Source organism: Hyperoodon ampullatus, assembly GCF_949752795.1.
Source record: "Hyperoodon ampullatus genome assembly, chromosome: 3".
In the NCBI taxonomy this organism is placed as follows: Eukaryota; Metazoa; Chordata; class Mammalia; order Artiodactyla; family Ziphiidae; genus Hyperoodon; species Hyperoodon ampullatus.
The window spans coordinates 54,461,943-54,486,814 of record NC_136916.1 but is presented as its reverse complement, the minus strand read 5'-3'; the positions used below and the strand labels follow the sequence as shown (position 1 = coordinate 54,486,814).

The window sequence follows — 24,872 nt, the reverse complement described above, 5'->3', positions numbered from 1 at the left end:
CCTTCCTCTGCAATTTTTTAGAAGAGTTTGAGAAGGATGGGTGTTAGCTCTTCTCTAAATGTTTGATAGAATTCATCTGTGAAGACATCTGGTCCTGGACTTTGGTTTGTTGGAATATTTTTAATCACAGTTTCAATTTCATTACTTGTGATTGGTCTGTTCATATTTTCTATTTCTTCCTTGTTCAAGCTTGAAAGGTTATACCTTTCTAAGAATTTGTCCATTTCTTCCAGGTTGTCCATTTTATTGGCATAGAGTTGCTTGTAGTAGTCTCTTAGGATGCTTTGTATTTCTGTGGTGTCCGTTGTAACTTCTTTTTCATTTCTAATTTTATTGATTTGAGTCCTCTCCCTCTTTTTCTTGATGAGTCTGGCTAAAGGTTTATCAATTTTGTTTATCTTCTCAAAGAACCAGCTTTTAGTTTTATTGGTCTTTGCTATTGTTTTCTTTGTTTCTATTTCATTTATTTCTGCTCTGATTTTTATGATTTCTTTCCTTCTACTAATTTTGGGTTTTGTTTGTTCTTCTTTCTCTAGTTCCTTTAGGTGTAAGTTTAGATTGTTTATTTGAGATTTTTCTTATTTCTTGAGGTAGGCTTGTATTGCTATAAACTTCCCTCTTAGAACTGCTTTTGCTGCATCCCATAGGTTTTGGATCGTTGTGTTTTCATTGTAATTTGTCTCTAGGTATTTTTTGATTTGCTTTTTCATTTATTCAGTGATCTCTTGGTTATTTAGTAACGTATTGTTTAGTCTCCATGTGTTTGTGTTTTTTATGTTTTTTTCCCTGTAATTGATTTCTAATCTCTTGCGCTGTGGTCAGAAAAGATGCTTAATATGATTTCAATTTTCTTAAATTTACTGAGGCCTGATTTGTGGATCCAGGATGTGATCTATCCTGGAGAATGTTCCATGTTCATTTGAGAAGAAAGTGTAATCTGCTGTTTTTGGATGGAATGTCCTATAAATACCAGTTAAATCTATCTTGTCTATCATGTCATTTAAAGCTTGTGTTTCCTTATTAATTTTCTGTTTGGATGATTTGTCCATTGGTGTAAGTGAGGTGTTAAGGTCCCCCACTATTATTGTGTTACTGTTGATGTCCTCTTTTATAGCTGTTAGCAGTTGCCTTATATATTGAGGTGCTCCTGTGTTGGGTGCATATATATTTATAATTGTTATATCTTCTTCTTGGATTGATCCCTTGATCGTTATGTAGTGTCTTTCCTTGTCTCTTGTAACATTCTTTATTTTAACGTCTATTTTATCTGACATGAGTATTGCTACTCCAGCTTTCTTTTGATTTCCATATGCATGGAATATCTTTTTCCATCCCCTCACTTTCAGTCTGTATGTGTCCCTAGGTCTGAAGTGGGTCTCTTGTAGACAGCATATATATGGGTCTTGTTTTTGTATCCTTTCAGCAAGCCTGTGTCTTTTGCTTGGAGCATTTAATCCATTCACGTTTAAGGTAATTATCAATATGTATGTTCCTAGTACCATTTTCTTAATTGTTATGGGTTTGTTTTTGTAGGTCCTTTAATTCTCTTGTGTTTCCCACTTAGAGAAGTTCCTTTTGCATTTGTTGTAGAGCTGGTTTGGTGGTGCTGAATTGTCTTAGCTTTTACTTGTCTGTAAAGCTTCTGATTTCTCCCTCGAATCTGAATGAGATCCTTGCCGGGTAGAGTAATCTTGGTTGTAGTTTCTTCCCTTTCATCACTTGAAATATATCGTGCCACTCCCTTCTGGCACGTAGAGTTTCTGCTAAGAAATCAGCTGTTAACCTTATGGGAGTTCCCTTATGTTATTTGTCATTTTTCCTTTGTTGCTTTCAGTAATTTTTCTTTGTCTTTAATTTTTGTTAGTTGATCACTATTTGTCTCAGTGTGTTTCTCCTTCAGTTTCTCCTGCCTGGGACTCTCTGTGCTTCCTGGACTTGGGTGGCTATTTCCTTTCCCATATTAGGGAAGTTTTCGACTATAATCTCTTCAGGTATTTTCTCAGGTCCTTTCTCTCTCTTTTCTCCTTCTGGGACCCCTATAATGCGAGTGTTGTTGCATTTAATGTTGTCGCAGAGATCTCTTAGGCTGTCTTCATTTCTTTTCATTCTTTTCTCTTTATTCTGTTCCAGCAGCAGTGAATTCCACCATTCTCTCTTCCAGGTCACTTATCCGTTCTTCTGCCTCAGTTATTCTGCTGTTGATTCCTTCTAGTGTATTTTTCATTTCAGTGATTGTATTGTTCATCTCTCTTTGTTCTTTAATTCTTCTAGGTGTTTATTCTTTAATTCTTCTAGGTGTTTGTTAAACGTTTCTTGCATCTTCTCGATCTTTGCCTCCATTCTTTTTCCGAGGTCCTGGATCATCTTCAGTATCGTTATTCTGAATTCTGTTTCTGGAAGATTGCCTGTCTCCACTTCATTTAGTTGTTTTTCTGGGGTTTTATCTTGTTCCTTCATCTGGTACATAGCCCTCTGCCTTTTCATCTTGTCTGTCTTTCTGTGAATGGGGTTTTCCTTCCACAGGCTGCAGAATTGTAGTTCTTCTTGCTTCTGCTGTCTACCCTCTGGTGGATGGGGCTATCTAAGAGTCTTGTGCAAGGTTCCTGATGGGAGGGACTGGTGGGTAGAACTGGGTGTTGCTTTGGTGGGCAGAGCTCAGTAAAACTTTTATCTGCTTGTCTGCTGATGGGTGAGGCTGGTTTCCCTCCCTGTTGGTTGTTTGGCCTGAGGCAACCCAACACTGGAGCCTACCTGGCTCTTTGGTGTGGCTAATGGTGGACTCTAGGAGGGCTCACACCAAGGAGTACTTCCCAGAACTTCTCCTGCCAGTGTTCTTGTCCCCATGGTGAGCCACAGCCACCGCCTGCCTCTGCAGGAGAACCTCCAATACTAGCAGGTAGGTCTGGTTCAGTCTTCTATGGGGTCACTGCTCCTTCCCCTGGGTCCCGATGCGCACACTTCTTTGTGTGTGCCCTCCAAGAGTGGAGCCTTTGTTTTCCCCAGTCCTGTCAAAGTCCTGCAATCAAATCCCACTAGCCTTCAAAGTTTGATTCTCTAGGAATTCCTCCTCCCATTGCTGGACCCCCAGGTTGGGAAGGCTGACGTGGGGCTCAAAACCTTCACTCCAGTGGACTTCCGTGGACGTCTGTGGTATGTGTTCTCCAGTTTGTGAGTCTCCCACCCAGTAGTTATGGGATTTGATTTTATTGTGATTGTGCCCCTCTTGCCATCTCATTGTGGCTTCTCCTTTGTCTTTGGATGTGGGGTATCTTTTTTGGTGAGTTCCAGTGTCTTCCTGTCGATTATTGTTCAGCAGTTAGTTGTGATCCCGGTGCTCTCTCAGGAGGGAGGGATTGCATGTCCTTCTACTCCGCCATCTTGAACCAGTCTCCTAGCTCCCGTCCGTTTATTGCTGAATAATTTTGTATTATATGGATGTAACAGTTTGTTTATCCCTTCAACTATGGAAGGACATCTTGATTGCTTCCATTTTTGGGGGGGGGGCATGTGCAGGGTTTTGTGTGTACATAAGCTTTCAGCTCCTTTGGGTAAGGAACAAGTGTGATTGCTGGGTTATATGATAAGACTATGTTTAATTTTGTAGGAAACTGTGAAACTGTCTTTCAAAGTGGTTATGCCAATATGCATTCCCATCACCAATGAATGAGTGTTCCTGTTGCTCTGAGTACTTGCTAGAATTTGATATAGTCAGTTTTTTGTACTTGAGCCTTTCTAATAGGTGTTTTAATTTGTAATTTCCTAATGACATACAGTGTTGAACTGCCTTTTTATATGCTTGTTTGCCATCTATATATATTCTTTGGTGAGATGCCTGTTTAGCTCTTTTTGCCCATTGTTAAATTGTTTCTTATTTTTGGGTTTTAAGTGTTCATTGTATATTTTGGATAGGAATCCTTTATCAGTTATATTTTTGGCAAATATTTTTTTCCTATCTGTGGCTTGTCTTTTTATTCTCTTAGCAGTGTCTTTAATAGTATGAAAGTTTTTAGTTTTCATAAAGTCCAGCTTTACAAGTTTTTCTTTCATTGAGCATGCTTTTGGTGTTGTATCTATAAACTCATTGCCAAACCCAAGGGCACATAGATTTTCTCCTATGCTATCTTTGAGAGTTTTTTTTTTTTTTTTTTTTTTTTTGGTGGTACGCAGGCCTCTCACTGTTGTGGCCTCTCCCGTTGCGGAGCACAGGCTCCGGACATGCAGGCCTCGCGGCCATGGCTCACGGGCCCAGCCGCTCCGCGGCATGTGGGATCCTCCCGGACCGGAGCACAAACCTGTGTCCCCTGCATCGGCAGGCGGACTCTCAACCACTGAGCCACCAGGGAAGCCCCTCTTTGAGAGTTTTTATAGTTTTGCATTTTACACTGAGTTGTAAGATCCATTTGAGTTTTTGTAGAAGGTTTAAGGACTGTGTCTGTATTCATATTATTGCATAAGGATGTCCAGTTGTTTTTTTTAAATTTTATTTATTTATTATTTATTTTTGGCTGCATTGGGTCTTTGTTGCTGCGCACGGGCTTTCTTTAGTTGTGGCGAGGGGGGGCTACTCTTTGTTGCAGTGCATGGGCTTCTCATTGCGGTGGCTTCTCCTGTTGCAGAGCATGGGCTCTAGGCATGCGGGTTCAGTAGTTGCGGCTCGTGGGCTCTTGAGCGCAGGCTCAGTAGTTGTGGTGCACGGGCTTAGTTACTCCACGGTATATGGGAGCTTCCCAGACCAGGGATCAAACCTGTGTCCCCTGCCAAAGGGGATTCTTAACCACTGCACCACCAGGGAAGTCCCTGTCCAGTTGTTTTATTAGGATGTTTTCTATTCTAAAAATATTAATGTGGTATTTTTTAAACGACTTTACTTTTTAGAGCAGTTTTAGGTTCACAGTAAAACTAAGAGTAAGGTACAGAGATTTCCCATATAGCCTCTGTTCCCACACATGCATAGCCTCCCCGATTATCAATATCCGCTACCCAAGTAGTACATTTGTTATAATTGATGAACCTACATGGACACATCATAATTTCTCAAAGTCTGTAGTTTAATTTAGGGTTCATTCTTTGTACTGTACTTACTATGGGTTTGGAAAAATGTACATAACAATTATTCATCCTTTTAATATACAGAGCATTTTCAATGCCCTAAAAGTCCTCTGTGCTCTGCCAGTTTATCCCTCCCTCACACCCCAACCCTTGAGTATTTTTTTCTTTTTTAGAAACTAAATGTATGAAATAATTCCTGGGGGTAGTTTTGAAAAGAGATTTTTCTAACATTCTGAGATGTAATTGGAAGCATTGTTCAGAGTCTCAAGTTTCCCTTTCAAAAAGATTGATACTAGGTCATTAGGTGTTAATTGACAGGTGCTTTAATTCTTTGAGATATGTAATTGGGCATTAGGAAGTGTGAGCTAAATGTGGTACTGTTCACATGACAGTTGCAGGTGGTAAAGGGGCTTGATAGGAGATCTAAATTCAGGATTTTTGAACTGTCACTAAAGTTAAGGTCCTTTGCCAGTTACATTTTATAGTTGTGCAGGTTTCAGCTATACAGATTTCTTGGCTGCCATCCCCAGTATTTGCTTCTTTCTGTTACATTTGTTGAAGGCCATCCAGAAACTTGAGCTGGCAAAGTTTGAGTAGGAAGAGATATCATGGGTACTGCTGTAGTTGCCTGATATTTCCAATTTGGATTCAGAGTGGAAGTATCTATTTTAAAAGCAATAAAATGCTGTTCTGAGGCACTGTTTCTCACATAGCCTGAATAGTAATTGTTAGAATCCTCTTTCAGTTGGCTTTAAACTTGTCCTGTATGGATTTCTAGGACACCTTCTATTTTCTAAACATGTTAATTTAATTGGTATTGTGACATCCACATATTCCAGTCATCTATAGTATGATGCAAAAATTGTTTAATAACTCCACGTCTGATGGATTTTGTTTGCTTTTTCACCTAGTTAAATAAAAACAGACACGAGGAATGATGTGTTTGTGTGAAAGCACTTAGGTTTTCCAAAGATAGCTGCTCTCCAAGTCAATCAGTACATAAGCTCGCTTTGTCTTTAATGGGATCCATCTGGTTAATGCTTATGTTTCTTGAGTTTCATAGATTATGGAATCATAAAGTAAAAGAAAACATGGAAATGGTCTAGTTAGACTTTCTCATTTTACAGCTGAGGCTACTTAAGTGCAGAGAGACTAAGAGACGATCTAGATTGTATAGCTAATGAGTCACACTGGAACCCAGGTCTCCTGACATACATAATACACTAATTCGTTCTCTTTAGTTAATGAAGAAATAATGATTGTATAAGACGTAAAATTTCCAGGAAATTTAAGTAGACAATTAAACTTCTACAGTATTAGAATTCAGGTATTTAGTTGAAATCCTGGTTAATTTCTGAAGTGTTGAGTTAGTATTTCTTTAAATACCAGGTGTCACTGGATCTTTAGTTAAGAGCAAATTTGTTATTTTTCACATTCTAGATAGAAATCAGCCAATTCAAAAATAATGAAGATATTATAGCCTATATTTAGCAAGCGCATATTTGGCTGTATTAAAATGAATCTTTTTTAAAAAATTTATTTATTTTTGGCTGCATTGGGTCATCATTGCTACACATGGGCATTCTGTAGTTGCGGGGGCTACTCTTCCTTGCGGTGCATGGGCTTCTCATTGTGGTGGCTTCTCTTGGCGTGGAACACAGGCTCTAGGCATGTGGGCTTCAGTAGTTATGGCACACAGGTTCAGTAGTTGTGGCGCACAGGCTTAGTTGCTCCGTGGCATGTGGGATCTTCCCAGACCAGGGATCAAACCCGTGTCCCCTGCATTAGCAGGTAGATTCTCAACCACTGTACCACCAGGGAAGTCCCTAAAATGAATCTTAATGTATTTTTTCTTTGCACAGTGGAGATAATCTGTTAATTTTTTAAAATAAATTTATTTATATTTTATTTATTTGTTTTTGGTTACATTGGGTCTTCGTAGCTGTGTGTGGGGGCTACTCTTTGTTGCAGTGCACGTGCTTCTCATTGCGGTGGCTTCTGTTGTTGCGGACCACAGGCTCTAGGAGCATGGGCTTCAGTAATTGTGGCACGTGGGCTCAGTAGTTGTGGCGCACGGGGTTAGTTGCTCCGTGGCATGTGGGATCTTCCCAGACCAGGGCTTGAACGCGTATTCCCTGCATTGGCAGGTGGATTCTTAACCACTATGCCACCAGGGAAGTCCCTAACATGAATCTTAATGTATTTTTTCTTTGCACAGTGGAGGTAATCTGTTAATATTTAATGTCATAAAGCAACTATGGAATTCTGCTTTATGTGGTGGTATATTTATAAAACTAGAGTGGAGTGTTATATAGAACTGAAAATACAGATTAATTTAATATGCATCTGGTGAATTCAGAGCTTGAAGGATGCACATTTGTTGAGAAAACAAATCATAGAACTATTCAGAGCTTCAGCATCGTTAAATATGTGTGCTTTGATTCTCTTTAACTGTTTTGAAACAGTCTTTAATGGATTTAGAAAAGGCTATTTGCTCTAAGGAAGCAACTCTGAAGCCATTATGATTGTATTAATCATTTTATTATTCTCCACAGCATTTTGATACATTAGTATTTTTTTCCAATTTATTTATTGGGGAAGGAAGGAGTTAAATGACTCAGTAACAAAATGAGTTTCTTGCAGAGTATAAAAGAAGGAGTATAGCTTCCTGAATTGTATAGAGTAGAAATACTCAAAGCTTTGAATTCCAGTTTGAATCCAGTCAGTGAGGAAGTAAACACTGAGTTCCTACTGTGTATTATCACCATACTAGTACTGTAGTAATATAGAAATTAAAGATGTGATCATTGATCAAGTGTGAGAATGAATTTAAAATGAAAGTGAGTAACAGTTTGATATGTAACTAAGTGCAAACTTGATAATATAATCTGGTAACACTGTAGGAATTTAGGGGGAAGAAAATTTAGTGAGTGTTCATAATTCTGATCAGAAGGAGATTGAAGGTAAAGTAGTGGATCTCAACTTTGGCCTCTTATTAGAATCACTTGGGGAAACTTGTCCCAGGATCAGTTGAATCAGAATCTCAGGTGTGGGACATCCACAGTTTTATTTGTTTTGTTTTGTTTTGTTTGGGGGGGTGGGTGGGAGGGGGTGGCGTGCCACAGTTTGTGGGATCTTAGTTCCCTGGCCAGAGACTGAACCTGCACCCTTGTCCTGACCACAGGACTGCCAGAGAATTCCCCCATCCATCATTTTTAAAAGCCTTCCCAAGATGATTGTAATGTGCAGGCTTAAAGGATGGTTATGATTTGGGCAAGCAAGAAAGTCTTTTGGGGCAGCAAAGTTAACGCAGGGAGGGAGAATTGGGAACAGCTTGTGAAACTAATGAAAGTCGTATGTACTGGTTAGGGAGTAGGGAGAAATAAGATTAAGGAGGCAGAAGGGGGTAGTATTTTAAGCAGTACTTCTCACTTCTCCAAGTGTGGTTCCTCAACCAACAGCATCAGAATCACCTGGAAGTTTATTGCAAAGCAAATTCTGAGGCTCTGCTCCAGACTTACTGAATTGGAAACTCCAGGGGTGGGTTCTAACAATATGTTTTTTGTTTTGTTTTGTTTTTTGTTTTGTTTTGTATTGCGGTACGCGGGCCTCTAACTGCTGTGGCCTCTCCCGTTGCGGAGCACAGGCTCCGGACGCACAGGCTCAGTGGCCATGGCCCACGGGCCCAGCCGCTCCGCGGCATGTGGGATCTTCCCGGACCGGGGCACAAGCCTGCATCCCCTGCATTGGCAGGCGGACTCTCAACCACTGCACCACCAGGGAAACCCTAACGATATGTTTTTAACAAGCAATCCATATGATTCTGATGTACACTAAAGTTTGAGAACAGCTGTTAACAGAGGGTAATGAAAGGCAGAGAATGTTAGATTTGATGTTGTAATAAGTATGGACCCATTGAAGGTTTTTTAAGCTGGGGAGTAACAGGATGTATTTGTATGTACAAGGTAAATCTGTTTATGATGTGCAGAATCCTTTGGACTACTGAAAGAGGAATGAAGGAAGCCAGTTGAGGAGGTGCAGACATAATCTAGTAGATATAATCTAGCAGCAGGGAGGGCCTGTTCTAGGGAAATATTAGTGAAAACACAGAACAGTAATAATAGTGATGGCAGTTTGTTTAGTGTTTATATAACGGGAGTTTGCTAAATGCTTTGTATACATTATCTCATTCTCACAGCAAGCCACTGAGGTGTGGCTGTTATTCCCATTATACAGACAGGAAGTGAGGCAAAGAAAGGTTACCTCCAACTTTCACACTGTTGATAAGTGGGAGACACAGATGTCAAGCTAAGTACTTCTACCTCAAAAGTCTCTTGAAGAAACAGCTCATAGTAACTAGAAACCAAGAGATAAGGAAGACTCAAAAGTTTCAGCCCTAGGTGACAGATAGCAAGGGGAAAGTGACTGTCAGAAGGGAAATAGTGCTTACAGTGGGTACCAGGGCAAGTCATTTAGCCCATTTGAAACTGTATTGTAAAAGTGATTGTGAGAAGTAATCAATGGAAATTTTTGTATTGTGCTTTTTAGGTAAAAAGTTTAAAGTAACTTGGGATAGCTGAGTTTCTGAGTTTGGTTTGGCCTTTTTGCTCATGGTGAGTGAGTTTAAAACCTCATCCATCTTTTAAAAAATATCTTTTAGATTTTAGAGTAAATAAGTCTTTGAGTCAATTATGCCTGAGAAGCTTTCTGTAATACCACTCTTCCCTCTCTAGAGAGATATTGTGATTTAGAAAAAGGTCAGGAACATCTTAAGACAGTTTAAGAAATATTTAAGTGCTATTTTGTTTTAGTTGGGAAGCGGTAAATAGTGAAATAACATGTTTGGGTAATTGTTTTCATAAGATGTTATCAGTTCTGTTCTAGCACCCTCTTATTCATTGAGATAAAATTGACATAATATAAAATCAGCCATTTTAAAGTGCACAATTCGGTGGCATTTGCTACATTGACAGTATTGTGCAACCATAACCTTTATCTAGTTTCAAAACATTTCATCATCCCCAAATGAAAAATCCCAAACCTGTTAAGCAGTTACTCCCCGTTCCTCTCTCTCCACAGCTCCTGGTAAACACTAATCTGCTTTCTATCTCTATGGATTTACCTATTTTGGATATTTCATACAAATGGAATCATGTAATATGTGACTTTTGTTTTTGTTTTTGTTTTTGTTTTTGTGGTACGCGGGCCTCTCACTGTTGCGGCCTCTCCCGTTGCGGAGCACAGGTTCCGGACGCGCAGGCTCAGTGGCCATGGCTCATGGGCCCAGCCACTCCGTGACATGTGGGATCTTCCCAGACCGGGGCACGAACCCATGTCCCCTGCATCGGCAGGCAGACTCTCAACCACTGTGACACCAGGGAAGACCAATATGTGACCTTTTGTGTCTGCTTCTTTCACTTAGCATAACATTTTCTAGGTCCATCCATGTTGTAGCATGTATCAGCACTTCATTTCTTTTCATGGCTGAATGATATTCCATTGTATGGATATACCACATTTGTTTATTCATTCATCAGTTGATGGACATTTTTGATTGTTTCTACCTTTTGGTTATTGTGAATAGTGCTCCTATGAATGTTGAGATACAAGTTTTTGTATGAATACCTGTGTTCAGTTCTTTGGGATATGTACCTAGGAATGGAATTGCTGGGTCATATGGTAATCCTACTTTTTATTTTTGGAGGAACCACCACCTGTTTTACCGTGACTGCACCATTTTACATTCTCACCAACAATGTCCAAGGGTTCTAATTTCTCTATATCTTCTGAAATTTGTTATTTATTTATTTACTTATTTATTTAGGCCTTGCTGCTCAGCTTGCAGGATCTTAGCTCCCCGACTAGGGACTGAACCTGGGGCCATGTTGAAGTGCCAGGGAATTCCCCTATTTATTTATTTATTATTTTTTAATTTTCATTTTTTGGCTGTGCTGCAGCAGTTGGGGATCTTAGTTCCCTCACAGGGATCGAACCCATGCCCCCTGTGGTGGAAGCACAGAGTTTTAACCACTGGACCGCCAGGGAAGTCTACCCTATTTATTTTTTAATTATAGCCACCCTAGTGGGTATAAGTGATATCTCATTATGATTTTTTAAAATAAATTTATTTATTTTTATTTTTGGCTGCATTGGGTCTTCATTGCTGCACATGGGCTTTCTCTAGTTGCAGCGAGCGGGGGCTACTCTTTGTTGTGGTGCGCGGGCTTCTCATTGGGTGGCTTCTCTTGTTACAGAGCACAGGCTCTAGGCGTGTAGGCTTCAGTAGTTGTGGCACTTGGGCTCTAGAACGCAGGCTCGGTAGTTGAGGCGCAGAGTCTTAGTTGCTCTGTGGCATGTGGGATCTTCCCGGACCAGGGCTCGAACCCGTGTCCCCTGTATTGGCAGATGGATTCTTAACCACTGCGCCACCAGGGAAGCCCTCTCATTATAATTTTGATTTGCATTTCCTTAATGGCTAATGATGTTGAGTGTATTTTCTAGTGCTTATTGGACATTTGTGTATCTTTTTTGGTGAAATGTCTCTGCAAGTCCTTTGCCAATTTTTTTTTTGTAGAGAGTTTCCATTTTATTTGTTTATGATTGATCAGATTTCACATTTTAAGTAATTATTCATTACTTAAATTATTCATTAAATAATTGTTCATTAAATGGAACTCTCCTCCTCAATCTGTCATATTTCCTAAGTCATTAGTGCACAGATTCACATAATAGTTTCTTCTCTACCTTTCCTTGCTTTAAAGAAAAATTGTAGTAAAATATGTGTAACATGAATTTCCCCATTTTAACCATTTTTAAGTGTACAGTTCTATGACATTAAGTACATTCACATTGTTGTGCAGCCATCACCACTATCTCCAAACTTTTTTATTTTCCTTAACTGAAACGATGTTGAACATGTTTGAAACATCCGTTCAGGTCCTTGCTTTCACTTCTTTTGGGTACATATCCAGAAGTGGAATTGCTGGATCAAATGGTAATTCTATGTTGAGCTCTTTTTCTTTTTCTTTTTAAAAATTTATTTGGCTGCATTGGGTCTTAGTTGTGGCATGCAGGATCTTCATTGTGGCATGCAGGATCTTTCACTGTGGTGTGCAGGCTTCTCTAGTTGTAGTGCACGGGCTTCTCTCTAGTTGTGGCACGCAGGCTCCAGAGCTTGTGGGCTCAGTAGTTGGGGCACGAGGGCTCTCTAGTTGTGGCGTGTGGGCTCTAGGGCACTGGGCTCAGTTGGCATGTGAGATCTTAGTTCCTTGACCAGGGATTGAACCCAAGTGCCCTGCATTGGAAGGCAGATTCTTACCCACTGGACCACCAAGGAAGTCCCTATGTTTAGTTCTTTTGAGGAATCTACCTACTGTTTTCTATAACTGCTGAGGTTTTTCTCTTTTTTTGGCTGTGCCATGCCGCTTGCAGGATCTTAGTTCCCTGACCAGGGATCGAACCCATGCCCTAGGCAGTGAAAGTGCAGAGTACTAACCACTGGACCACCAGGGAATTTCCTGAGTTGTTTTAAATACATTCCTATAAGCAGTGCATAAGCAGGATTCCAGTTTCTCCACATCCTCACCAACACTTATTTTCCATTTTTTGATTATAGCCATGCTGGTAGGTGTGATGAGTGTCTTGTGGTTTTTGATTTGCATTTTCCCAATGACCAGTGATGTTAAGCATCTTTTCGTGTGCTTATTAGCCATTTGTATATCTTCTAAGAGTTTTATAGTTTTAGCTCTTATATTTGGGTCTTATATTAGGAAGTGTGACAATTACATTCTCACCAGCAACTTTCAAGCATTCTAATTTCTCTACATCTTCACCAAAATTTGTTATAGTGTGTCTGTGTGTGTGTAATTATAGCCATCCTAGTGGGTATAAGTGGTATCTTGTTTTGTTTTTCAAGGTTTTCTAAGATTGGATTTTGGCTATTTGTTGTCCCTTGCAATTGCATATTAATTAAAAAATTTTAGTGGTTACTCTATGGTTTGCTATAACTAATCTAAGCCTACTTCCAAATAACACTGCACTGTTTCATGGTTTATGCAGGTACCTTGTAACAGGATATCCAATTCCTCCCTCCTTTCCCTTAAAACATTTCTGTGATTCATTCACTTATCCATAAAGTGTAATCACTTAATACATTGTTACTATTATTATTTTGAACCTATACTTATCTATTAGATAAGTTAAGAAAAAGAATTTTTGTTTTACCTTCATTTATTCCTCTCTAGTGCTCTTTATATAGTTTTTGACCTGTGTCATCTTTCTTCTCTCTGAAGAACTTCTTTAGACATTTCTTGCAAGGCAGATGTGCTGACAATAAATTCCCTCTGTTTTTGTTTGTCTGACAGATTCTTTACTTCTCCTCTACTGAAAGATAATTTTATTGGATCCAGAATTCTAGGTTGGTTTTTTTAAATACTTTAAATATTTCATCCTCTCCTTGCTTATAGAATTTATGAAAAAGAAATAATGTCTCCAACAATGGGCTTATACTCCTGGGCTTTTGCTTCCAGTAAGTTGGGATTTTCCCTGTCCTCCTCTCTCTCCAGTTTTCAGGGCAGTGATTTACCCTGTGATCTCAATTCTCTGATGGAGCTAAGAAGAGTTTTTGTTGTTCGGTTTTCTTGTGAGGACAGGAACAGTGACTTACATGCTTTTTACATGTCAGAGCAGAAAATGGTAATCTCTTTATGAATTTTAGGAACAGGTTTTCCTTTTCTGCAAAAATGGCCATTGGAATTTTTTTTAACATCTTTATTGGATTATAATTGTTTTACAACGTTGTGTTAGTTTTACTGTACAAGGAAATGAATCAGCTATATGTATAATATATCCCCTCCCTCTTGAGCCTCTCTCTCACCCTCCCCATGGCCATTGGAATTTTGACATGGATTGTATTGAATCTGTAGGTTGCTTTGAGTTGTAATCCTATCTTAACAATAATAAGTCTCCTAACCCTTGGGCAGTGAGATATCTTTTTATTTGTTTTGGTCTTCTTTAATTTCTTTCAGCAGTTTTTTCCAGTTTTCAGTGTACAATTCTTATGCCTCCTTAGATAAATTTATTCCTAAGTATATTTTTTGATGCTATTATAAATGGAATTGTTTTCTTAATTTCATTTTCAGATTGTTCATTGTCTGTGTGTAAGAATACAACTGATTTTTGTGCTGAATTTATTAGCTCTAATAATTTGTGTGTGGTATTCTTTTGGTTTTTCATATATAGGATTATATCATCTGAGAATAGAGATAATTTTTTCCTTCCTTTCTAATTTGGATGGCTTTTTTTTTTTTTTTTTTTTTTTTGCCTAACTGCTTTGGCTAGAACTTCCAGTACAGTGTTGAATGGAAGTGTCAAACAAGAGCATCTTCATCTTGTTCCTTTTCTCAGGGGGGAAAGCTTTCAGTCTTTCACCATTGAGTTTGTTAACAGTGGGTTCTCAATAAAAGTCATTTTATCACGATGAAGGATTTCTTTTCTTTTTTTTGGTTGCTTTGGGTCTTAGTTGTGGTGCGTGGGATCTTTGTTGCATGTGTGAGATCTTGGTTGTGGCACCTGGGCTTCTCTAGTTGTGACGCTTCTCTCCAGCTGTGGCATGCGGGCTCCAGAGCACACAGGCTCAGTAACTGCGATGTGAGGGCTTAGTTGGGCTTAGTTGCCCCACGGCACGTGGGATCTCAGTTCCCTGACCAGGGATCGAACCTGCGTCCCCTACGTTGGAGGCGGATTCTTAGCCGCTGGACCACCAGGGAAGTCCCAAGGATTTCTTTTCTATTCCTAGTTTGAATATTTTTTATCATGGTAGAGTGTTGGATTTTGTCAAATGCTTTTGCATCAATAGAGATGATCATATGTTTTTTCTCCTTCATTCTATTAATGTGGTGTATTATATTGGTAAGTCTTCATTATTGACCCACCTGGGGTAAATCTCAGTTTCTCATAATGTGTAATCCTCTTAATATGCTGTTGGATTAGATTTGCTAGTATTTTGTTGAGGATTTTTGCATCTGTATTTGTAAGGGATATTGGTTTATAATTTTCTTGAATGTTTTTACCTGGTTTTGGTATTGAGGTAATGCTGGCATCACACAGTGAGTTAAGGGAGGGTTCTGTCCTATTCTGGATTTTGGGAGAGTTTGGGAAGGATTGATGATTATTCTTTAAATGTTTGGTAGTATTTACCAGTGAAGCCATGTGGTCCTGGGCTTTTCTTCTGGAGGAAGTGTTTTGTTTGTTTTTTTTCTTACGTGCCGTGCCACGCAGCTTGTGGGATCTTAGTTCCCAGACCAGGGGCTGAACCCAGGCCCTCAGCAGTGAAAGTGCAGAGTCTTAATCACTGGACCTCCAGGAAATTCCCTGGTGGAAGTTGATTGTTGATTCAGTTTCTTGCTGCAGATTTTCCTTTTCTTCTGGAGTCAGTTTTGGTACCTTGTCTGTTTATAGGACCATGTACATTTCATCTAGGTTATCTTACTTTTTGGTGTATAGTTGTTTATAGTATTCACTTATAATCCTTTTTATTTTTAAGGTCCATAGAATTGTCCCCAGTTTCATCTCTGGATTTTTTAGTAATTTGAGTCTTTTCTTTCTTTCTTTTTCTTAGTTTAGCTAAAGGTTTTTCAATTTTGTTCTTATTTTCAAAGAATCAGCTTCTGATTTTGTTGATTCTATCTTTTTTTTTAATTCTCTTTTATCTCCAGTTTAGTCTTTATTATTTCATTATGTCTGTTTGCTTTGGATTTAGCTTGCTCTTCTTTTTCTACTTCTTTAAGGTGTAAACTTAGGATACCGATTTGGGGTCTTGTTGTTTAATGTACACATTTATACCTATAAATTTACCTCTTAGCACTGCTTTCTCTATATCACGTAAGTTTCGGTATGTTGTGTTTTCATTTTAATTTGTCTCAAGGCATTTTCTAATTTCCATTGTGATTTTTTCTTTGAACCATTGGTTGTTTAAGAGTATGTTGTTTAAGTATGGAGATTCCTTGAAAAACTAAAAATAGAGCTACCATATGATGCTGCAATCCCACTCCTGGGCATATATCTGTAGAAAACCATAATTTGAAAAGATACATGCACCCTAATATTCATTGCAGCATTATTTACTGTAGCCAAAACATGGAAGCCACCTAAATGTCCATCAACATATGAATGGATAAAGAAGATTTGGTGTATATATATATAAAAAACATATATATATGTATATAATATATATATACACTCATGCAATGAAATATTACTCAGCCATTTGCAAGAATGAAATAATTCCGTTTGCAGCAACATGGATGGACCTAGAGATTATCATACTAAGTGCATAAGCCAGACAGAGAAAGACAAATATCCTATGATAATCACTTATATGTGGACTCTTAAAAAAAAATACACATGGACTTATATACATAACAGAAATACCCACAGACATAGAAAACAAACTTATGGTTACCAAAGGGGAAAGGGGGAGAGGGATAAATTAGAAGTTTGGGATTAACATATACACACTACTATATATAAAATAGATAACCAACAAGGACCTACTGTATAGCACAGAGAACTATACTCAGTATTTTGTAATAACTTATGAGGGAAAAGAATCTGAAAAAGTATATATATATATATATATATATATATATATATATATATATATATACATACATACATACACATATATAACTGAACCACTTTGCTATACATCGGAAACTAACACAACATTGTAAATCAAATGTACTTCAATAAGAAAATTAAATTAAAAAAAAGAAAGAGTATGTTGTTCAATTTTTACATATTGTGAATTTTCTAGTTTTTCTTCTGTTAATATCTACTTTCATTCTGTTATCATGAAAAATACTTCGTATGATTTCAGTCTTTTTAAATTTATGGGGACTTCTCTGGTGGTCCAGTGGTAAAGAATTCGCCTTATCATTCAGGGGACATGGGTTCAGTCCCTGGTCAGGGAACTAAGATCCCACATGCCGCGGCACAACTAAGCCCATGTACCACAACTACTGAGCTCACATGTCTCAACTAGAGAGCCCGCATGCCACAGACTATGAGCCGACGCCCTCTGGAGCCTGAGCGCCACAACTAGAGAAGAGAAAGCCTGCATGCCGCGACCAAGAGCCCACGCACCACAATGAAAGATCCCACGTGCTGCAACTGAGACCCAACGCAGCCAAAAATAAATAAAAATAAATAAGCAAATAATAAATAAATCTTTTAAAAAAATAAAATAAAATTTATGGAGACTTGTGGCCTAACGTCTCTCCTGGAGAATGTTCCATGTACACTTGAGAAAAATACATATTCCGCTGTTTGTTCAGTGGGATGTTCTGTATATGTCTGTTAGGACTAGTTGGTTTATACTGCTGTGCAAATACTCTGTTTCCTTATTGATCTGTTGTCTGCTTGTTTTTTCCATTATTGAAAGTGAAGTTTTGAACTCTGTTATTGTAGAAGTGTCAATTTCTCTCTCCAGTTCTATCAGGTTTTGCTTCATATTATTTTGTGACTTTGTTATTAGGTGTGTTTATGTTTGTAATTGCTATGTCATCTTGATTGATTGAGCCCTTTGTCATTGAAACAATTTGTCTTTTGTAACACTTTTGTCTTAAACTCTTATTTTGTCTGATGTTAGTATAGCCACCCTATTCCTCTTTTGGGTACTGTTTGCATGGACTGCCTTTTTTCATCCTTTTACTTTTAAGCTATTGTATCTTTTTGATATAAATTAAGTGTGTAGATAGCATTTAGTTGGATTGATTTTAATCTATTATACCAGTCTCTGCTATGTAATTGGAGAATTTAATTCATTTACATTTAAAGTAACTTATAAGTTGGGACTTGGTTCTGCTATTTACCTATTTGTTTTCTATTTGTCTTATATCTTTTTTGTTTCTCAGTTCCTTCATCACTGCCTTCTTTTGTGATTACAGTCATCCCTCAGTGTCTGCAGGTGATTGGTTCTAGGACCTGCCTTTGATTACCAAAATCAGCAGATGCTCAAGTCCTTCACTCAGACCTCCATATCCGCAGTTCTGCATCTGCAGATTCAACTAGCCATGGATTGTATAGTACTGTGTGTATGTGGTGAAAAAAATCCATGTATAAGTGGACCTGTGCAGTTCAAACCTGTGTGTAAGGGTCAACTGTAGTTGATTTTGTCTAGTGTACTGTTCTTTTTTCTCTTCTTGTTTCTTTTTCTGTATATTTTGAAGTTATTTTCTTCATGTTACTCTGGGGATTACAATTAACATCTTAACGTGATGCCAATCAAGTTTTAACTAATAGCAGCCTAGTTTTAGTAGTACACAAAAACTTTGCTCCTATACAGCTCTGTTCCCCCTGCACCCTATTTTGTTATTGTATCTTTATACCTTGTGTTCTTATTAACATAGATGTTTAGTTTTTTTTGTTTGTTCGTTTGTTTTTGCGGTACGCGGGCCTCTCACCATTGTGGCCTCTCCCGTTGCGGAGCACAGGCTCCAGATGTGCAGGCTCAGTGACCACGGCTCACGGGCCCAGCCGCTCCGCGGCATGTGGGATCTTCCCGGACCGGGGCACGAACCCGTGTCCCCTGCATCGGCAGGCGGACTCTCAACCACTGCGCCACCAGGGAAGCCCTAGTTTTAAACATATAGTTATTATGCTTTCTTATTTGAAATCATGTAAGCCAGAAAAAGAGGAGGTACAAGTCATTAATGCAATAATACTGGCTTGTATATGTACTTATGTAGCTATCTTTACTCTTTTATTTTTTAATTATTTTATTTTATTTATTTTTGGCTGCATTGGGTCTTCGTTGTCACACACAGGCTTTCTCTAGTTGCAGTGAGTGGGAGCTACTCTTTGTTGCAGTGCATGGGCTTCTCATTGTGGTGGCTTCTCGTTGCAGAGCACGGGCTCTAGACGCACAGGCTTCAATAGTTGTGGGTCACGGGCTCTAGAGTGCAGGCTGAGTAGTTGTGGTGCACGGGCTTAGTTGCTCTGTGGCATGTGGCATCTTCCTGGACCAGGGATTGAACCCAAGTCCCCTGCATTGGCAGGCAGATTCTTAACCACCATGCCACCAGGGAAGTCCCAGCTATCTTACTCTTGTTCTTTATTTCTTTGTGTGACTTTGAATTACTATCCAGTGTCGTCTCATTTCAATCTAAAGAACTCTCTTTCAGAGTCCTTATAGAGCAGGTCTACTAGTCACAAACACCCTCAGGTTTTGTTTATCTGGGAATGTCTTAGTTTTTCTTTCATTTTTGAAGAAAAATTTTGCTGGATGTAGAATTCTTGGTTGAGAAATTGGCTGTTAATCTTACGTAGGATCACTTGTAGGTGATAAGTCCCTTCTGCCTTGCTGCTTTCAGGGTTCCTTGTGTCTCATTAGATTGACTATAATGTGTCCTGGTGTTGATCTCTTTTAGTTCGTGCTGTTTGGAGTTAGTTGAGCTGCTTGGACGTGAAGATTCATGTTCATAAAATTTGAGAAGTTTGTAGCCATTATTTCTTCGAATATAATTTCTATCTCTTTCTCTCCTCTCCCTCTGAGACTCCCATTATCCATTATGGTGGTATGCTGGATGGTGTTCTGCAGATTCCTTAGGCTCTGTTCACTTTTCTTCACTCATTTCCTATTCCTCAGACTGAATAGTTTGAATTCACTTACCTTCAGGTTTGTTGATTCCTTGTTTTTCGTGCTCAAATCTGCTGTTGAACCCATTTAGTTAACTTTTTTTTTTTAATCTATTTATTTTTGGCTGCGTTGGGTCTTCGTTGCTGTGCGTGGGCTTTCTCACTGAGGCCGCAACAGTGAGAGGCCCGTGTACCACCCCCCCAAAAAAAGTATTTATGGAAAAGAAAATGACTTGGAATAGCCAGATCAATCTTTTAAATACACACACACACACACACAACACATGAGGACAAATATGGTATGATTCCACTCATATTGAGATGTATAGAGTTGTCAAAATCACAGAAACAGAAAGTAAAATAGTGGTTCCAGGGACTGGGGGGAAGGCAGAATAGGGAGTTGTTGTTTGGTGGGTATAGAGCTTCATTTCTGCAAGATGAAAATAAGAGATGTGTTCCACAACAATGTGAATATAGTTAACACTATTGAACTATACACTTAAAAATGGGTAAGAGGGTAAATTTTGTATTACATTGTTTTTACACCACAATTTTAAAAATTTTAAATTTGGAAGACACACTTTAAACCTACAATCACTAAGACATATGTTTATTCAAAATATAAAGTTCAACAACAGGCAAAGTTAATCTATGATGCGAGGAACCAGAAGTGTTTGACTATAGGAAAGTGGAAATTAAATGGAAGGGGACACTAGGAAACTTTCTTGGCTGTTGAATATCCACAGGCATATACATTTATCAAAACTCATCAAAGTGTTCATCCAAGATCTGTGTATTTCATTACATGTAACTCAAAATTTAAAATGCATAGGTCCATGGAGTGGGAAAGAAGCGAGGGACCCAGTAGAGTGTCAGACCCTGAAAAGGGTGACGAGCCCAGCATGGAGGTCGTAGGTCCTCGTCTAGCATGGAAATTACAACTCAGCATGGTACGTTGGAGCACAGGCAGGGTGAAGATGGCATCCATGTGGAAGAGGGAGTCTGGCATGGAGTATCAGAACCCAAGTGAAATGAGGAGTGAGTGGAGGTGGCAAGGGGAGGTCAGTTACATATAGGCATATTGATCAAATAAGTAAACATATTGAGGAAAATGATAGTCAGGTTTTTCACTGTAATAGAAAAGAATTACAAAAGTGGAAAGGGAGGGACTTCCCTGGTGGTCCAGTGGTAAAGAATCCGCCTTCCAACGCAGCAGACTTGGGTTTGATCCCTGGTCAGGGAACTAAGCTCCCACATGCCCCAGGGCAACTCAGCCCATGTGCCACAACTACTGAGCTCACGTGCCTCAACGAGAGAGCCGGCGTGCCGCAAACTACAGAGCCCACTCGCTCTGGAGCCCGTATGCCACAACTAGAGAAGAGAAAAACCTGCACTCCACAACTAGAGAGAAGCCCATATGTCACAATGAAGAGCGCGTGTTGCAACGAAAGATCCTGCATGCCTTAACGAAGATCCCATGTGCTGTAACTAAGACCCGATGCAGCCAAATAAATAAATAAACAAACAAAGGGAAAAAAGTGGAATGAACTGGGTGGTGTTGAACTGGCACTGGAAGTATCAGTGTAAACTCATGATCTTATATATACGTATGTATACATGACAAATAAATACGGCAATAAAATAATTATGAGCTCTATCCACTAACAGGGCCTGGGAGGAACAACACCCAATAGCATTGAGCACATCTGTCACCCAGATCTTGGTTTTAAAAACCATTCTCAAGGAACCAGAGTTCCTCAGAAATAGCTGGTTCCAGAGCTGAGGCAGTAGAGTACAAGATGAGCCTAGAATATCAAAGTAAGAAAGTGATCAGTGAATGATGGGGACATGTCAAAAGGACATAGGAACTAACTCGCAGGGATTCCTACCGACCAACTGTGAACATCAAAATAAATGACAGTAGGGGGCTTCCCTGGTGGCGCAGTGGTTGAGGGTCTGCCTGCTGATGCAGGGGACACGGGTTCGTGTCCCGGTCCGGGAAGATCCCACGTGCCGCGGAGCAGCTGGGCCCGTGAGCCGTGGCCGCTGAGCCTGCGCGTCCGGAGCCTGCGCTCTGCAACGGGAGAGGCCACAACAGTGAGAGGCCCGCGTACGCAAAAAAAAAAAAATGACAGTAAAAGATTATAGTCCACTGAATAAACCAGTAAACCAGGTATTTACACAGATATAACTGAATAAATGGGAAGTCTGGTTAGGAATGGGATATTTACTTAGTCTGAAAGTACCTCTTCCTAACATATTTTGCATAATTCTGAAATTATGAAGTGGATCCTTTTGCTATAAAGGACATTGTTGGTACAACTTATAAAACTTAAATGGCACTGAAAGATGAGATATACTCCAATAATATAAGGAATAAAACCAAAACAGTGGGGTTTACAGGGAATCTTGTCAGCAATGTACTCTCAAATGGTTGAGGAAAAAAATGTTCTTTCTACTATACTTCCCAAAAAGGCACAGAAAACAATGTCTACTTAATCTATAATATTTCTTTTAAATGTTGTTTCTTTATTGTAGATCTGTGGCAATCACTGGATCCTACAACTGAAGAAGTAAATTAAAATGAAATGAATGTCTTTGTTCCACATTTTTAGCAGAGCTGCTCATTCTTCAAGTAAAAATAAATAAAGAAGTTGAAGTAAACACAGGGACACTTTAATTTTATTTGTCTCTAGCTCTCTCACTCATTTACTCCCATTATACTTGTTCTATGATTTCATCAACCTCTGGGGACCTTCAATTCTCTAGCAGTCCCTTCTAGTCTTCACTTTCTTCTCCAGCCTGCTTAGATTCCGTAATCTGTTACTTTAATGACTATCATGCCAAAGTCCCTGTCCTGTGTGAATCTAACTATTGGTCTTCTCTGTACCCAAACCTGGGCTCTGCTGAGCACTGATAGAGAAAAATGTCACAGCTAATATCACTATAAATATGTGGTTTCCTCATTCAGTGGAACCCTGAACCAAGCTGAACAGTCCTTCTGTTATCTGTTTCCTTATGTATAGCATATGATCTACATCATGCAGAAAATAGAAGTCACATCCACTACTGGAAGAAGAATGGGTTGGCACATTAGTGGAGGATAATTACACTATTTAAAAATTTAAATTTACACACATATTGCCTTCAAATAAATCCAGTGGGGTCAATTTTCCCCTGAACACTGGATCGGATTGCTATTTTTTTAGTTGAGTGCCAGATGAAGTTTTAATGCATTCTAGGGCTATGAGAAATGCTTATCTTCAAACAATAAAATTACACTCCTTGTTATAAGATTCACATACATTGAGAGCCTTATAAATGTAGTATGAGGAAACAAGATTCACTTCTCTAATTTGTTGCACCCTCAGCTATTTCTTTATTGAATGTAATGTTAGGTGGGGATGGGCTTCACTATTTTATTTACTTATTTATTTAGCTAAGGGCATAAAGTTGATGTGTATGTGATATGAGTCCGTTAGTACAGTTTTCATGAATTTCTGTATTTATGGATTGTTGAAATGGTATTTAAGAGTCAAAGGAGGGCTTCCCTGGTGGCGCAGTGGTTGAGAGTCCGCCTGCCGATGCAGGGGACACGGGTTCGTGCCCCGGTCCGGGAAGATCCCACATGCCGCAGAGCGGCTGGGCCCGTGAGCCATGGTCGCTGAGCCTGCGCGTCCGGAGCCTGTGCTGCGCAACGGGAGAGGCCACAACAGTGAGAGGCCTGCATACCGAAAAAAAAAAAAAAAAAAAAAAAAAAAGAGTCAAAGGAATTGCAACTAAATTTTATTTAAATTTTTTTTTATTTTTTGCTATTTATTTATTTCGCTGCATTGGGTCTTTATTGCAGCACACAGGCTTCTTTTTTTTTTTTACGACTTTATTGGAGTATAATTGCTTCACAACGGTGTATTAGTTTCTGCTTTATAACACAGTGAATCAGTTATACATATACATCTGTTCCCATATCCCTTCCCTCTTGCGTCTCCCTCCCTCCCACCCTCCCTATCCCACCCCTCCAGTCGGTCACAAAGCACCGAGCTGATCTCCCTGTGCTATGTGGCTGCTTCCCACTAGCTATCTACCTTATGTTTGGTAGTGTATATATGTCCATGCCTTTTTATGGCTTAGTAATATTCCATTGTATATATGTGCCACATCTTTATCCATTCATCTGTTGATGGACACTTAGGTTGCTTCCATGTCCTTGGAAATGATTTTGGATTTGACACCTAAAGCAAATTCAACAAAAGCAAAAATAAACAAGTGGGATTATGTTAAACTAAAAAGCTTCTGCACAGCAAAGAGAACCATCAATAAAATGAATAGTCAACCTACAGAATGGGAGAAAATATTTGCAAATCATATATCTGGTAAGGGATTAATATCTAAATTATATTTAAAAACTCATACAACTCAGGGAAAAAATCAGTTTTTAAAATAGGCAGAGTAACTGAATAAACATTTTTTCAAAGGAGACATACAGTGGCCAACAGGTACATGGAAAGGTGCTCAACATCAGTAATCATCAGGAAAATGCAAGTGAAAACCACAATGTGATATCATCTCACACCTGTTATAATAACTGTCATCAGAAACACAAGAGCTAAGTGTTGGCAAGGATGTGGAGAAAAGGGAACCCTTGTGTGCTGTTGGTGGGAATGTAAATTGGTGTAGCCACTATGGAAAACAACAGTATGGAGGTTCCACTGCTGGGTATATATCCAAAGGAAAGGAAATCATATCTTGAAGAGATACCTGCACCCCCATGTTCTTGGCAACATAATTTACAACAGCCAAGACATGGAAACAACCTAAGTGCCTGTCAACAGATAAATGAATAACCACCACCCCAGGCACACATACAGAATAATATTATTCAGCCATAAAAATGAAGGAAATCCTGCCATTTGCAATAATGTGGATGCACCTTGAGGGTACTTATGCTTAGTGAAATAAGTCAAACAGATAAATACAAATACTGTTTGATCTCACTTATCTGTGGAGTCTGTAAAAATCAAATTCATAGAGAAGGAGAACAGATTGGTGTAGTCAGAGGTGGGAGTGGGGGGATTGGGAAGGGAGGTGCAACATGGGTGAAGGTGATTAAAAGGTACAAACTTCCAGTTATAAATAATTTCTGGGGGTGAGTACAGCATTGAATCTATAGTTAACAATACTGTATT

At 39.1% G+C, this 24,872-nt stretch overlaps 1 long non-coding RNA gene across 1 annotated transcript in view; it reads left to right on the top strand.

Moving 5' to 3' along the window:
- LOC307049822 overlaps positions 1 to 22,302 on the top strand; it is a 31,780-nt gene extending 9,478 nt beyond the window's left edge. Inside the window, exons 2-3 of the long non-coding RNA XR_013810766.1 lie at positions 17,964 to 18,016; positions 22,225 to 22,302. This is a non-coding gene — a long non-coding RNA (uncharacterized lncRNA). The remainder of the gene's footprint in view (positions 1 to 17,963; positions 18,017 to 22,224) is intronic.
- Positions 22,303 to 24,872: the final 2,570 nt, after the last annotated feature.